Raw genomic sequence first — 15604 nt, 5'->3', positions numbered from 1 at the left:
TGTCAGCCTTGATTTTGAGTGGGCATTGAACCTACAATCTTTTGACTCAGAGGCAAAAGTGCTACGAACTGAGCCACAGCTAAAACATATGGGAACGGACAGGATTAAATAATATTGCCATCTTTCAGATATTCCAGAGCTCACTAAACAATTGGGATTACTGGTCAAGGCTGGCATCACACCGACACTGAAATTCATATACCACATTACTCATTTCTGTGACGAGCAGAACATCTTTTTGGCTTGATGGCCACTCGTGGCAGAGAATACCATTTGTGTTGCTATTGCATAGTCACAGCGTGAAATGGCTGGTTTCAAGTGTTGCTCAAATTTTTGAGACACCTTACCTTTCCACAGCGAGTGTGCTGGGATCAGTGTTCTAGCAAGTCGTATCACTAGGGCAGTAGAAAAGGCTTTAAACTAAATAGTAGGGGTGAGAGAAGATGGGATAAAATGAGTGGAGGAGGTAAGAGAGCAGGATAGCAATAAGGGAAATGGTTATCACAGTGTGTCAGGAAAGAACACAGTGTACCAGCAGTTAAAGCTAGAGATAGTGAACATAATAATACAGAATTAAAGGCACTCTACCTGAGAGCATGAAGCATTCACAACTCAGCCAACTTGCCCCCACACCTTCACAGTTTCCTTTGTTCATATTAAAGAACCGAGTTTTGGATTGAACTACATCACTTTCAAACTTCATGCAAAATTCCATCATGTTATGGTCACTCTTCCCTAAAGGCTCCTTTACAATGAGGTTATTAATTAGCTCTTTCTCATTGCAAGGACAATTGTTAGGGAATTCAAATATAGGAGAAAGGAAGCCTTGCTGCAGTTGCATCGAGCCTTGGTGAGACCACATCTGCAGTACTGTGTGCAGTTTTGGTCTCCTTACCTAAGAAGGATATGCTGGCCATAGAGGGAGTGCAACGAAGGTTTACCAGACTAATCCCTGAGATGGCCGGGTTGTCCAATTAGGAAACCTGTTGTCGTTTTTTTTGAGGATCTGACAAGCAGGATAAATAAGGGAGAACCAGTGGATGTGGTGTAATTGGATTTTCAGAAGGCTTTCTATCACTTCCCACACAGGAGGTTAGCAAGCAAAATTAGAGTTCATGCAATTGGGGTTAATATCCTGGCATGGATTGAGGATTCATTAGAGACTCAAAGACGTCTACAGCACAGATGGAGGCCATTCGGCCCATGTGTCCGTACCAGTCAACAAAGATCTGACTACACTAATCCGCTTAGCCCATAGTCCTGAAGGCTATGGCAATGCAAGTGAATATCTGAATATTTCTTAAATGTTACGAGAGTTTCTGACTCAACCACCCTTTCAGGCAGCAAGTTCCAGATGAAAAGATTTCTCAACTCCCCTCTTAGCCTTCTACCTCTTACCTTAAATCTGGTTATTGACCCCTCTACTAATGCAAAAAGTGCCTTCCTATCCACCCTATCTATACCCCTCATAATCTTATATGCCTCTATCAGGTCCCCTCTCAACCTTCGCTGCTCCAAGGAAAACAACCCCAGCCAGCCTATCCAATCTTTCCTCATAGCTCAGACCCTCCAGCCCAGGCAGCATCCTGGTAAATCTCCTCTGCACCCTCTCCAGTGCAATCATTTCCTTCCTATAATGTGGTGACCAGAACTGCATGCAGTGCTCCAGTTGTGGCCTAACCAGAGTTTTATACAGTTCCAACATAACCTCCCTGCTCTTGTATTCTACGCTCGGCTAATAAAGGCAAGTATCCCATATGCCTTCTTAACCACCTTATCTACCTGCCCTGCTATCTTCAGGGATCAATGGATATGCACACCAAGGTCCCTCTGATCTTCAGTGCTTTCCAGGGTCCTACCATTCATAGTATAATCCCTTACCTTGTCAGCGCCCGCCCCCCACCCCCCCACCCCCGCCAAGTGCATTACCTCATACTTTTCCAGGTTGAATTCCATTTGCCATTGCTCTGCCCACCTGACCAGTCCATTGATATCCTCCTGCAGTTTACGGCTATCCTCCTCACTAATTACCACCCTACCAATTTTCATGTCATCCGTGAACTTCTTGATCATATTCCCTACATTTAAGTCCAAATCATTTATGTACACCACAAACAGCAGGGGCCCCAGCACCGAGCCCTGCGGAACCCCACTGGAAACAGACTTCCAGTCTCAGAAACATCCCTCTACCATCACCCTCTGCTTCCTGTCTCTCAGCCAATTTTGGATCCAATGTGCCACTTCGCCTTGGATCCCATGGGCTCTTACTTTCTTGACTGGTCTGCCATGAGGGCCCTTATCAAAAGTCTTGCTAAAGTCCATGTAGACCACATCAAATACATTACCCTCATCAACCACTCCTAATTATCTCCTCAAAAAATTCAATCAAATCGTCAAACACAACCTTCCCTTAACAAATCCATGCTGAATATCCCTGATTAATCCATGTCTCTCCAAGTACAGATATATTCTGTCCCTCAAGATTCTTTCTTGTAACTTACCCATCAACGAGGTTAGACTGACTGGCCTGTAATTTCCTGGTCTATCTCTTCCTCCCTTTTTTAATAATGGGACAAGGTTAGCAGTCCTCTAGCCCTCTGGCACCTCATCTGTGGCCAGAGAGGATTTGAAAATTACTGCTAGGGCCCCTGATATCTCTTCCTTTGCCTCCTTCAACAGCCTGGGATACATCTCATCCAGGCCTGCGGATTTATCCATTTTTAAGGCCACTAAACCCACTAATACCTCCTCTCTCTCCATGTTAATTTCCTCTAATATTTCACAGTCCTCCACCCTGATGTCTATACCTGCATCGTCCTTTTCCATTGCGAAGACCAATGCAAAGTATTCACTAAGGACTGTACCCACATCTTCCGGGTCCACACACAGATTACCTCTAAGGACCCTAATTGGCCCTAACCTTTCCTTAGTTATTCTCTTGCTCTTTACATATTTAAAAAACCCCTTTGGGTTTTCCTTTATTCTACCCACCAATGCTTTCTCATGCACTCTCTTAGCTTTCCTTTTTAAATTCCCCTCTGCACTTTTTATACTCCTCTAAGGGCTCTGCCATTTTGAATCTTCGGTATGTGCCATAAGCTTCTCTTTTTTCCTTAATCCTAACTTTTATGTCTCTTGATTAATGGACAGAAAATAGAGAATAGGCATAAACAGATCATTCTCAGGTTTGCAGGCTGTGACTAGTGGGGTACCGCAAGGATCAATGCTTGGGCCCCAGCTATTCACAATCTACATCAATAATCTGGATGTGGGGAGTAAATTTAATAGTTACAAGTTTGCAGATGACACAAAACTAGGTGGACGTGTGAGTTGTGAGGAGGATACAAAGAGGCTTCAAGGAAAAAGGTGAAGTTATCCAGTATGGTAGGAAAAGAGAAACGCAGAGTATTTCTTAAATGGGGAGATTGGAAAGTATTAATGTCCAAAGAGACCTGGGTATCCTTGTTCATAAGTCACTGAAAGCTATCATGCAGGTGCAGTCAGCAATTAGGAAGGCAAATGGTACGTTAGCCTTTATTGCAAAGGGATTTGAGTATAGGAGTAAGGAAGTCTTGCTGCAGTTATGTAGAGCCAGACCTGAAGTGTTGTGTGCTGTTTTTGGTCTCCTTACCTAAGGAAGGATACACTAGCCATAGAGAGAGTGCAACAAAGGTTCACCAGACTAATCCCTGGGGTGGCAGGATTGTCCAATGAAGAAAGATTGAGGAGACTGGGCTGTATTCTCTAGAGTTAAGAATGAGAGACGATCTCATTAAAGTGTACAAAATTCTTACAGGGCTCGACAGGGTGGATGCAAAAAGGAAGTTTCCCCTGGTTGGGGGGAGGGTCCCAGAACCAGGGGACACAATCTCAGAATAAGAGGTAGGCCAATTAGGACCAAGATGAGGAGAAATTTCTTCAGTCAGAGGGTGATGAATGCTTGGAATTCTCTAATCCAAAGCGCTGTGGAGGCTCAGTCATTGATTACATTCAAACCAGAGTTCCATAGATTTCTAGATATGAAGACATCAAGGGAAATGGGGATAATGCAGGAAGATGGCGTTGAGGTACAAGATCATCCATGAACTAGTAGATTGCAGAGCAGGCTCGAGGGGCCAAATGGCCTACCCATACTCCTATGCTCCTACTGCTCTGAAATCAGCTATTTCCAATCAAATCAGCAACTTCACTTCATGCGACAAGATCACATCTGCTGACTAATGTAGAAATAAGAACTAAAGGCAGAGTTGTAAATCAAGATTCTGGATATGATAGACCACCTGGAGTGTAAAATCATTGAGGCTTTATTGCCCCAAAGCGTACATCAATAGATGCAGTCATTATTGTAACATTCAAGGCCCTGAAAATATATTTTTATCTAGGGATGGATTAACTCATTTACTATAAGACCACATTAGTCTTCAGGGGACCCAGTGATATGCTCTCAATGTTCCTCAGCTGTATAATAAAAATAATTTTCCTTGAAATACACCTCTGTAATTATCACTACACTTGAGCTAATCTATATATTCAGGGATGCCAGGATTGAAGATTTAAAGTTTTTTTCTACTTTCACCATTTAATCGGTCGCTTCGTAGTACAGGACTTGAATATTACTTCAAAGGGAAACATGCTGTCAAAGCTTGACATCTTGCACTCATCAGGACCAACGCAAGAATGCCAAATTTCAAATGAGCACAACAATTTATACTACTGGAGAGAAGGGCACTGATTTGTTGGCAAGTCAACTGAAATTGGCCGAGGTGTTGCCATGGGGAAAGTAACAGGGAACTTTCGGCTCCCCATGCTTCCGGGTAGTTCAAGAACAGCACAAGGCGTGAACATATTTCTTATGTTTGCAAAGAACTAGTTCTTGTATATGAATGTAAGTGACTTCTAGTAAGTGTAAATGAGCCATGTTACAAGCTCAACTGATTACCTTAAATTGGATATTAGTGTTGTTATTTGCACATTCATAGAAACATAGAAAATAGGAGGAGTAGGCCATTCGGCCCTTCGAGCCTGCTCCGCCATTCATTATGATCATGGCTGATCATCCAACTCAATAGCCTGCTCCCACTTTCTCCCCATATCCTTTGATCCCTTTCACCCCAAGTGCTATATCTAACTCCTTCTTGAAAGCATACAATTTTTTGGCCAACTTTCTGTGGTAGCAAGTTCCACAGGCTCACCACTCTCTGGGTGAAGAAATTTCTCCTCATCTCAGTCCTAAATGGTCTACCCCCGTATCCTCAGACTGTGACCCCTGGTTCTGGACTCCCCCACCATCGGGAACATCCTTCCTGCATCTACCCTATCTAGTCCAGTTAGAATTTTAAAGGTTTCTATGAGATCCCCCCTTTTTCTTCTGAACTCCAGCGAATATAATCCTAGCCAACTCAATCTCTCCTCGTATGTCAGTCCCGCCATCCCAGAAATCAGTCTGGTAAACCTTCGCTGCACTCCTTCTATTAGCAAGAACGTCCTTCCTCAGATAAGGAGATCAAAACTGCACACAGTATTCCAGGTGTGGTCTCACCAAGGCCCTGTATAATTGCAGCAAGACATCCCTGCTCCTGTACTCGAATCCTCTCGCTATGAAGGCCATTTGCCTTCTTTACTGTCTGCTGCACTTGCATGCTCACCTTCAGCGACTGGTATACGAGGACACCCAGGTCTCGTTGCACATTCCCCCCTCTCAATTTATAGCCATTCAGATAATAATCTGCCTTCCTGTTTTTGCTACCAAAGTGGATAACCTCACATTTATCCACATTATACTACATCTGCCATGCATTTGCCCACTCACTCAGCCTGTCCAAATCACACTGAATCATCTCTGCACCCTCCTCACAGCTCACCCTGCCACCCAGCTTTGTGTCATCTGCAAATTTGGAGATATTACATTTAGTTCCCTCATCTAAATCATTAATATATATTGTGAATAGCTGGGGTCCCAGCACCGACCCCACTAGTCACTGCCTGTCATTCGGAAAAAGACCCATTTATTCCTTCTCTTTGTTTCCTGTCTGCCAACTAGTTTTCTATCCATCTCAATACACTACCCCTGATCCCATGTGCTTTAATTTTACACGCTAATCTCTTATGTGGGACTTTGTCGAAAGCCTTCTGAATATCCAATAAACCACATCCACTGGCTCCCCCTCATCAACTCTACTAGTTACGTCCTTGAAAAATTCCAGTTGATTTGTCAAGCATGATTTCCCTTTTGTAAATCCATGCTGACTCTGTCCGATGCTGCCACTGTTTTCCAAGTGCTCAGCTATTAAATCTTTTATGGTGGACTCTAGAATTTTCCCCAATACCAATGTCAGGCTGACTGGTCAAAAATTCCCTGTTTTCTCTCTACATCCCTTTTTAAATAATGGGGTTACACTAGCTACCCTCCAATCTGTAAGATCTGTTCCAGAGTCTGTAGAATCTCAGAAGATGACCACCAATGCATCCACTTTTTCTAGGGCCACTTCCTAAAGTACTCTGGGATGTAGATTATCAAACCCTGGGAATTTATCGGCCTTCAATCCCATCAATTTCCCGAACACCATTTCCCTACTAATACTGATTTCTTTCAGTTCCCCCCTCACGCTAAATCCTGTGTTCTCCAACATTTCTGGTATATTATTTTGTCCTCCTTTGTGAAGACAGAATCAAAGTATCTATTTAGTTGGTCAGCCATTTCTTTGTTCCCCATTATAAATTCCCCTGTTTCTGACTGAAAGGGACCTACATTTATCTTCACCGATCTTTTTCTTTTCACATACCTATAGAAACATTTACAGTCAGTTTTTATGTTCCCCGCAAGCTTACTCTCGTACTCTTATTTTCCCCTTCTTAATCAATCTCTTGGTCCTCCTTTGCTGAATTCTAAACTGCTCCCAATCCTCAGGTCTGTTGTTTTTTCTGGCCAATATGTATGCCTCTCCTTTGGATCTAATACTATCTCTAATTTCCCTTGTAAGCCATGGTTTGGCCAACTTTCCTGTTTCACTTTTGCGCCAGACAGGAATAAACAATTGTTGCAGTTCACCCATGCGCTCTTTGAACGTTTGCGATTGCCTATCCACCGTCATCCCTTTAAGTAACGTTTCCCGATCCATCATAGCCAACTCGCACCTCATAGCATCGTCATTTCCTTTATTAAGATTCAGGGCCTAGTCTCAGAGTCAGCTACGTCACTCTCCATCTTGATGAAGAATTCTATCATACTATGGTCACTCATCCCCAAGGGGCCTCGCACAATTAGATTGCCAATTATTCCTTTCTCATTACACAATACCCAATCTAGGATGACCTGTTCTCTAGTTGGTTCCTCAACATATTGGTCCAGAAAACCATCCCATATACACTCCAGGAATTCCTCCTCTACGGTATTGTTACTAAGTTGATTAAACTATATGCAGATTAAAGTCGCCCATAATTACAGATGTTCCTTTATTGCATGCGTTTCTAATTTCCTGTTTAATGCCATTCCCAACATCACCACTACAGTTTGGGGGTCTATACACAACCCCCACTAATGTTTTTTGCCCCTTAGTGTTTCTCAGCTCTACCCATACAGGTTCCACATCGTCGGAGCTAATATCTTTCCTCGCTTTTGGGTAAATTTCCTCTTTAACCAGCAATGCAACGCCACCGCCTTTTCCTTTTGGTCTGTCCTTCCTAAATACCCCTGTATGTTCAGTTCCCATCCCTGGTCACCCTGCAGCCATGTCTCCGTAATCCCGACTATATCATTCCTGTTTACATGTATTTGCGAAGTTAATTCATCCACTTTATTGCGAATGCTCCTCGTGTTAAGGCACAAAGCCTTAAGCCTTGTCTTTTTAACATTACTTGTCCCGTTCCCACTATTTTTCACTGAGGCCCTGTTTGATTCTTGCCCTTGATTTCTCTACCTATCACTTTTCTTATTCCCCTTTCTGTCTTTTGCTCTTGTCCTCGATTCCCCCTCCTCTGACTCCTTGCATAGGTTCCCATCCCCTTGCCACTCTAGCAAATATTTCCCCTAGGACATCAGTCCCAGTCCTGCCCAGGTGTAACCCATCCAGTTTGTGCTGGTCCCACCTCCCCCAGGACCAGTCCCAATGTCCCAGGAATCTGAAACCCTCCCCCTCACACCATCTCTTCAGCCACATATTCATCCGATATATCCTGCGATTTCTACTCTGACCAGCACGTGTCAAGTACTGCCCAATCGTGGAATCACACCTAACAGTTGAAGTTTTATTTTGAGTTTTGCATATGCAGGCTGGTTGAGTACAGTCTGCTATATGTTCCAACGATTGGTTGATTGAATCAACAACATGTTCCTCCTGCTATTAGCAATAGCCAGAGCAGAAATTGTACTCAACCAGCCCGCAGTTGCAAAACCCAAAATGTCTACTGTTCGATGTGATTCTGCGACTGGACAGCACTTGCTGAATAATCCCAAGTGTGCAAAAACTAGACCAATAACAAATATAAGATAATCAGCTGAGCTCAAAACATGGCTCATTTACGCTTGCTATAAGTGACTTACATTCATATGGAGGGACTCATTCTATGCAAACCTAAGAAATATGTTCAACCCTTGCACCTTTTTTTGAATTACCCAGAAGTATCGGGAGCCTCTAGTTGCCCATTGCTTTCTCCATGGCAACATCTTAGCCAGAGTCAACTTGGCCACACCATTTAGTACCCCTTTTCTCCTGTAGCATAAATCATTGCGCTTGTTTGAAATTTGGCATTCTTGCATTTGTCCTGATTAGTGCCACATGAAAAGCTTGGGCAACGTGTCTCTTTTTTCAAAGGCTCCCATGTCAAGTCATGGAGCAGATGCAAGGCAAATCTGCAAGGCATTTCCCGAGGACAAAGTTAAAGAAGCAGCTGAAACTGGTTCCTCTGCAACTAGACCAGCTAGCCTTTGCCATAGGAGCATATAAAGCCAGGCAACTTAGTGTGATTTAGCACTTGAGTGCGACTTAGAATAGAGTGCTGGGAATTGGGTGATTAAGGGAGTTATAGGAGGAAGCGACAGAAGTGCTCTTTGCTTTTGTTTCTGACGTTTGGTAATGCAATGGGAGCAGCGGCCTTAAAGAGCGAGGGCAACGAGGCCCGAGGTCAGAGCGGGACCGGGAGCCAGCGCATGAGTTGTTCAGTACAACCTGATGAGTGTTCCTACTGTCCTTAATATTCCTTAAACTAAATGAAGTAGAAGTAAAGGGAATAATTTAAGAGTGAGTCATGGCAGGGCAGCTCGGCCATCTGGAATGCTCCTCCTTTGTGATGTGGGAAGTCAGGGACATTTCCAGTGTCCAGAGTGACCACGTGTGCAGGAAGTGTCTCCAGCTGCTCCTACTCGAAATCCGCGTTTCAGAGATGGATCTGTGGCTTGATTCACTATGGTGTATCTGCAAGGCTGAGATCTTCATGGATAGCATGTACAGTGAGGTAGACACACTGCAGATAAAAGAGTGCACAGACAGAAAGAGAACAGGTGACCGCCACAGTAAATACATTAGGCAGGTAGTGGAGGAGTCCCCTGGGTCCATCTCCCTCTCTAACAGATTTTCCGTTTTGGATAATGCTGGGGGAGATGGTTTCTTAGAGGAATGCAGCAAGAGTCAAGTCCATGGCACCACAAGTGGCTCAGCTGCATGGAGGGGGAGAAAAAAAGTAGGAGAGCAATAGTGATAGGGGGGGTCTATAGTAAGGGTAATAGACATTTCTGTGGCTGCAGACATGACACCAGGATGGTATGTAGCCTCCCTGATGCTAGGGTCAAGAATGTCACAGAGCATCTGCAGGACATTCTGGTGGGAGAGGGTGAACAGCCAGACGTCGTGGTCCATATCGGTACCAATGACATAGCTGTAAAAAAAAACCAGATGAGGTCCTGAAAGCAGAATATCAGGAGCTAGGAAATAAATTGAAAAGCAGGACCTCAAAAAGATAGTAATCTCAGGAATACTCCCAGTGCCATGTGCTAGTGAGATTAGGGATAGGAGAGTTGACCAGATAAAAGCGTGGCTGGAGAGATGGTGTAGGAAGAAAGGATTTAGATTCCTGAGACATTGGGACCAATTCTGGGGAATATGGGACCTGTACCAGCTGGATGGGTTGCACCCCAGCAGGACCAGAATCAATATCCTCGCAGGAGTATTCACTGGTACTGTGGGGGAGGGTTTAAACTAGAGTGGCAGGGTGATAGGAATCTGAACAGAGAGACACAAGAAAGGGAAACAAAGAGATTAAAGACAGAAAAGTAGAAAGCAAAAGTAGAAGGCAGAGGAAACAAGGGCTAGCAGCAAATTGGGCCATAGTATTAAAAAAATCAGTAAAAATGCGAACAAAACAAGTCTAAAGGCTCTGTTTCTGAATGCACGGAGCACCCGCAATAAGGCAGACAAGTTGACAGCGCAAGTAGATGTAAACGGCTACAGTATGATTGCTATTTCAGAGACATGGCTACAGGGTGACTAAGGCTGGGAACTGAATAACCAAGGGTATTCAATATTTAGGAAGGACAGGCAAAAAGGAAAAGGAAATGGGCTGGCGCTGCTAGTTATGGATAAAACCAGTGCAATAGAGAGAAAGGATATTGGCTCAGAAAATCTATATGTAGAATCAGACTGGGTAGAGTTATGTGGCAACAAGGGGCGGAAAACACTAGTGGGAGCCGTCTAAAGGCCTCCAAACAGTAGTGGTAAGGTAGGGACGGCATTAAACAGGAAATTGGAGATGCATGTAACAAAGAGTGCTACAGTAATCATGGGTGACTTTGGAAAGTGAATAGAGAACAAGGAGATAGAGCAATCAAACAACTACTTAGGCTTTGTCTTCACGCAGGAAGACACAAATAACTTCCCAGAAATGCTAGGGAACCAAGGGTCCATTGAGAAGGAGGAATTGAAGGAAATTAGTATTACTAAAAAAAAAGTGCTGGGCAAATTAATGGGACTGAAAGCCGATTAATCCCCAGGGCCTGATTATCTATCGCCCAGGGTACTAAAGGATGTGGCCATGGGAATAGTGGATGCGTTGGTTGTCATCTTCCAGAATCTATAGAATTTTGGAACAGTCCCGCAGATTGGAGGGTTGCAAATTTAACCCCACTATTTAAAAAAAGAGGGAGGGAGAATACAGGGAATTACAGGCCGATTAGCTTATCAGTAGTAGGGAAAAATGCTAGAGCCTATTATAAAGGATGAGATAACAGGGCACTTCGAAAATATCAATGGAATTACACAAAGTCAACATGGATTTATGGAAGGGAATCATGTTTGACAAACCTATTGGAGTTTTTCTGAGGACGTAACTAACAAAATAAATGAGGGAGAACCAACGGATGTGGAGTATTTAGATTTTCAGAAAGCTTTTGATAAAGTCCCACATAAGAGGATAGCATACAAAATTAAAGCACATGGGATTGGTTAACAGGTAAGAAACAGGGAATAGGAATAAATGGGCCTTTTTCAGAGTGGCAAGGGGTGACTAGTGGGATAGTGCAGGGATTAGTGCTTGGACCCCAGCTATTCACAATATATATCAATGATTTGGATGAGGGAACCAAATATAATATTTCCAAATTTTCTGACGACAGAAAGCTAGGTGGGAGTGAGAGTTGAAGAGGATGTTAAGAGGCTTCAAGATGATTTAGACAAGTTGAGTGAATGGGCAAATACATGGCAGATGCACTATAACATGGATAAGTGTGAAGTTATCCACTTCGGTAAGAAGGACAGAATGGCAGAGTATTATTTAAATGGTGATAGATTGGGAAATGTTGATGCACAAAGGGACCTTGGTGTCCTTGCACAACGGTCACTGAAAGCAAGCATTCAGGTGCAGCAGGCAATTAGGAAGGCAAATGATATCTTGGCCTTTATTACAAGAGGATTTGAATATGGGAGCAAGGGTTCTTACTGCAGTTGTACAGGGCCTTGGTGAGACAACGCCTGGAATAGTATGTGCAGTTTTGGTCTCCTTACCTAAGAAAGGATATGCTTGCCATTGAGAGGGAATGCAGCAAAGGTTCACCAGACTGATTCCTGGGGTGGCAGGATTGGCGTATGAAGAGAGATTGGGCCGACTAGGCCCGTATTCAGTGGAGTTTAGAAGAATATGGGGGGGGATCTCATTGAAACGTATAAAATTCTGATAGGGATGGACAGACAGGATACAGGGAAGATGTTTCCTCTGACTGGGGAGGTCTAGAACAAGGGGTCACAGTCTCAGGATACAGGTTAGGCCATTTAGGACTGAGATGAGGAGAAATTTCTTCACTCAGACCGGTGAGCATGTGGACTTCTCTACCACAGAAGCCTGTGGAGGCCAAGTCACTGAATATATTTAAGAAGGAAATGGATTTCTAGACTCTAAATGTGTCAAGGGGCTTGGGGAGGGAGCGGGAGTATTGAATGGAGAAGCAGGCTCGAAGAGCCAAATCAGCTACTCCTGCTCCTATTTTCTATGTTTCTAAGAAAGCAACTCACACCATACTAAAGCAGTTTCATATTCAACTGACCAGTTGAGCCAGATTGCATATTTGTACTGAAATATGAGGACTTTTATACTGCAAATGCATTTGTACAGTAACTGGACTCAGGCTAGCTGGCAGAAAAACAGGAGGATATTATCACAGCATTCTGGGTTACACTGCTCTTTAATTCAGCTGTGAAAGGCCACTGGTATAGTCCATTCTGCCCCCAAATCTTGCCTTTTTATAAATTAGGAGATCAGAGAGAAGTAGTAAGCAACAGAAATTTACAAGGCATAAAAGGCTGAGAAAATATTGAGAAAGGGGAGATCAGTGCTAACGGCCAGTAAATGAATAAATCACAAGGTGGGAGATGCAAAATAAATTTTTAAAAATCCATAAAGGAGTATAAATGTCATGCACAATTACGAGGGAACAGAACAAATCAAAATATAAAGACGATCAAGAAGATAGGAAACTTCTAAATAAAACTAATGGCTATTTGATGTGATAGGCAATATTTGGACTATTTGTCTGTGTTCCATATGAACAACTTGGAGTGTGTTTGGACTGATTTCTTAATTTGTTAAAATCTCTAAAGCTTTTCCCTTTCTCTGCATGAGGGAGTCAGGAAACTCCTGAAAGTGAGGAAGCAAACCTAGAAAACTGAAGAGGTGGCACTGATTGAACAGTGCTCAAGCAGCCAGTTGAGCACAGGTAGAATAGCAGGCCAGGAAACAGTCAAGGTGCATGCCGCTCAGGAGGAATGGGATGCCGTTTACATTAAGCTTGTTCAGTGGCATTGCAGGCCTTACTTTATTTATACAGAAGTGCTCGAGCAAGACTATCAATATATGTATCTGCAAGTACTTTTTAGTCTAAAATGTATTCTGTACTGTACCATGACCTGAGAAACCATGTGAATTTTTGCACAATTCAATAAAATCATTTAGGAGAATAGAAAATAGCCTGCATTACACAAATTGCTTGTATTCATTGCAAACAGTGTATTAATTTTTACGTTATGTGTAATTAAGTAAATTGTCACGTTACAATTGACAATGAACCTGTACAGATATTATTGCCACCATTGTGGAAATATAAATACATTTTCATTTATCATTTATTCAAGTGGAATCAAACTATATAAAATGAAAGAAAATAAATGATAGATGATAGTCATTTGTTTTCGCATTTTTATCCTTGTTCTCCTGAAGACGGTGATGATTCATGCAGGTACAGTTCTTCTGGTACTTCGCTCAAGAGACAATTTTTCACTTGAGCCAAGTTAGTGGTGTTGATGGCTATTTAACTGTGATGGTCACCACAGTTGTTCCCAAAAGGCATACCTCCAGCAGTCACTTGACATCAAACAGAATTAAGTTTCTTCGCCTGTTGCCTCGGGACACTGACAATACTCTGTTACCCTGCGATCAGTTAACTCAATACTAGTCGAGAACCAAACCCAAGACCTACCTGCTTCATCTGGTACACTGACCAAGTGAACAATCATAAAATCAATTCTAACAACTTATTTCAGTTTTTAGGGAAACTATTACTAAATGAGAACATCAGTTTATCATCTATCATCTTGATGCCATCAGGTCTCATCACTTCTGGAGATAATGATAGGTTAACATAACTTAGTGATGAAATACACTTTCACGGAGATATTTCCAATAAAAATTCACACAGAATAATATTAAAGGTGCATATGACATTGCCATCTAACTATTTTCTTGACAATAAAATGTCATGGCATCCAAGATGTCCAGTATTATGACTGGGTTGAAACATGGCAATTTACACAGCAAAAGCAATAAAAAGATTTGTGTATATATTTCATGTGACATTCTCACAAAAATATTAGAACAAAAGAATATCATTGGAAAATGCGGGATTGCTTCCCATTGTTCTCTTTGTAATATCATGTTAGTACCACCATGATAAATTGATTACAATTAAGTTGGAGCAAGAGACACTTGCAAAATAAAAGCAATAAAAATACATATTTGCTTATGAGTACAGTTTATTGTGTAAGATGTTTCTTTCTGAGACCTTTACACTAAATCAATGAAATCAAATAGCAAATACTGAAAATGTTGGACAAGAGCAATACCTCTTCAAACAGCTCTCCTGAAGAGCTTCATCCACACTCAATATTATTGAAACGGCAGATCTCCTCATCGACTTTTAATGTCAGAAATGTAATTGTTGTACCTTAATTGCTGGTCCCACACACATCAGAAGAGTATTGAGAAAGGAGGAAGGGGCCACAAATTAAAGAGGAAAACACTGTTTAATGCCAGTAAGTTGCTCCTTCTATTGAGCTGTGCATCTTCAAAATGCACCTGTTCACTCAATCAATGGTATCAATTCCACAAAGTTCTCATGCTTCACCTTAAAAGCTGTTTGTATCCAAACAATTTGCAGATAATAATGTTTGGACCAATGCTTTATTGCTAGTTGTACTGGAACAAAACATTTGAAGGGGAAATAAAGATTTAACAGTACAGGAGAGATAGAAGAGCAGAGTGGTGGGTTGGGGGGTGGGGGGGGGGGTGCAGGCAATAAACTTTCAGTGCATGTGCAGGCTAGTTATTTGATAAATCAGAAAAGAACAGAATATTAAGTAGATTACAGGCACTGAAGGTGGGTAAAGCCCTTAACCTATCTTTATCTCACAGTTTCAAAGGACATGTTAGTTGAATGTGGGTGCTTTAAAGATATTCTCTTTAAAGATATTATTAAACTCACTGAAGTAGCAACAGTTTCCTGGGGATTCAAATATTAAAAATTTAACTCTTTCTTTGTGAAGATGGAAGCAGGCCATTTGTAGTCCCAATATTCTCATCAATTGTGAGAGTTCCAGAAACAATCCGAGGGCGTTTAAGGGAGCACGGTAAGAAGTTTACTTCTCAGCCAGTTACTTACCTTTGTTAAAGGTAAACCGTGCTAAGTAACCTGATTGAGTTTTTAGATGAGATAACAAGAGAGAGTTGATGAATTTAATGCAGTTGATGTGGTGCATATTGACTTCCAAAAGGGATTTAATAAAGTGCCACATAATTGGCAAAGTTGAAGCCCATGGAATAAAAGAGGAAGTGGCAGCACAAATAATAAATT

General features: G+C 42.2%; 1 protein-coding gene across 3 annotated transcripts in view; it reads right to left on the bottom strand.

Annotated features, from left to right (window-relative positions):
• mad1l1 (mitotic arrest deficient 1 like 1) overlaps positions 1-15604 on the bottom strand; it is a 1010048-nt gene that overhangs the window by 695323 nt on the left and 299121 nt on the right. The gene's annotated exons all lie outside the window — the stretch shown is intronic.

Source organism: Cetorhinus maximus, chromosome 15 (genome assembly GCF_964194155.1).
Source record: "Cetorhinus maximus chromosome 15, sCetMax3.hap1.1, whole genome shotgun sequence".
In the NCBI taxonomy this organism is placed as follows: domain Eukaryota; kingdom Metazoa; phylum Chordata; class Chondrichthyes; order Lamniformes; family Cetorhinidae; genus Cetorhinus; species Cetorhinus maximus.
Note: the sequence above shows the minus strand (reverse complement) of the source record. Positions and strands in the feature narration are given on the sequence as shown.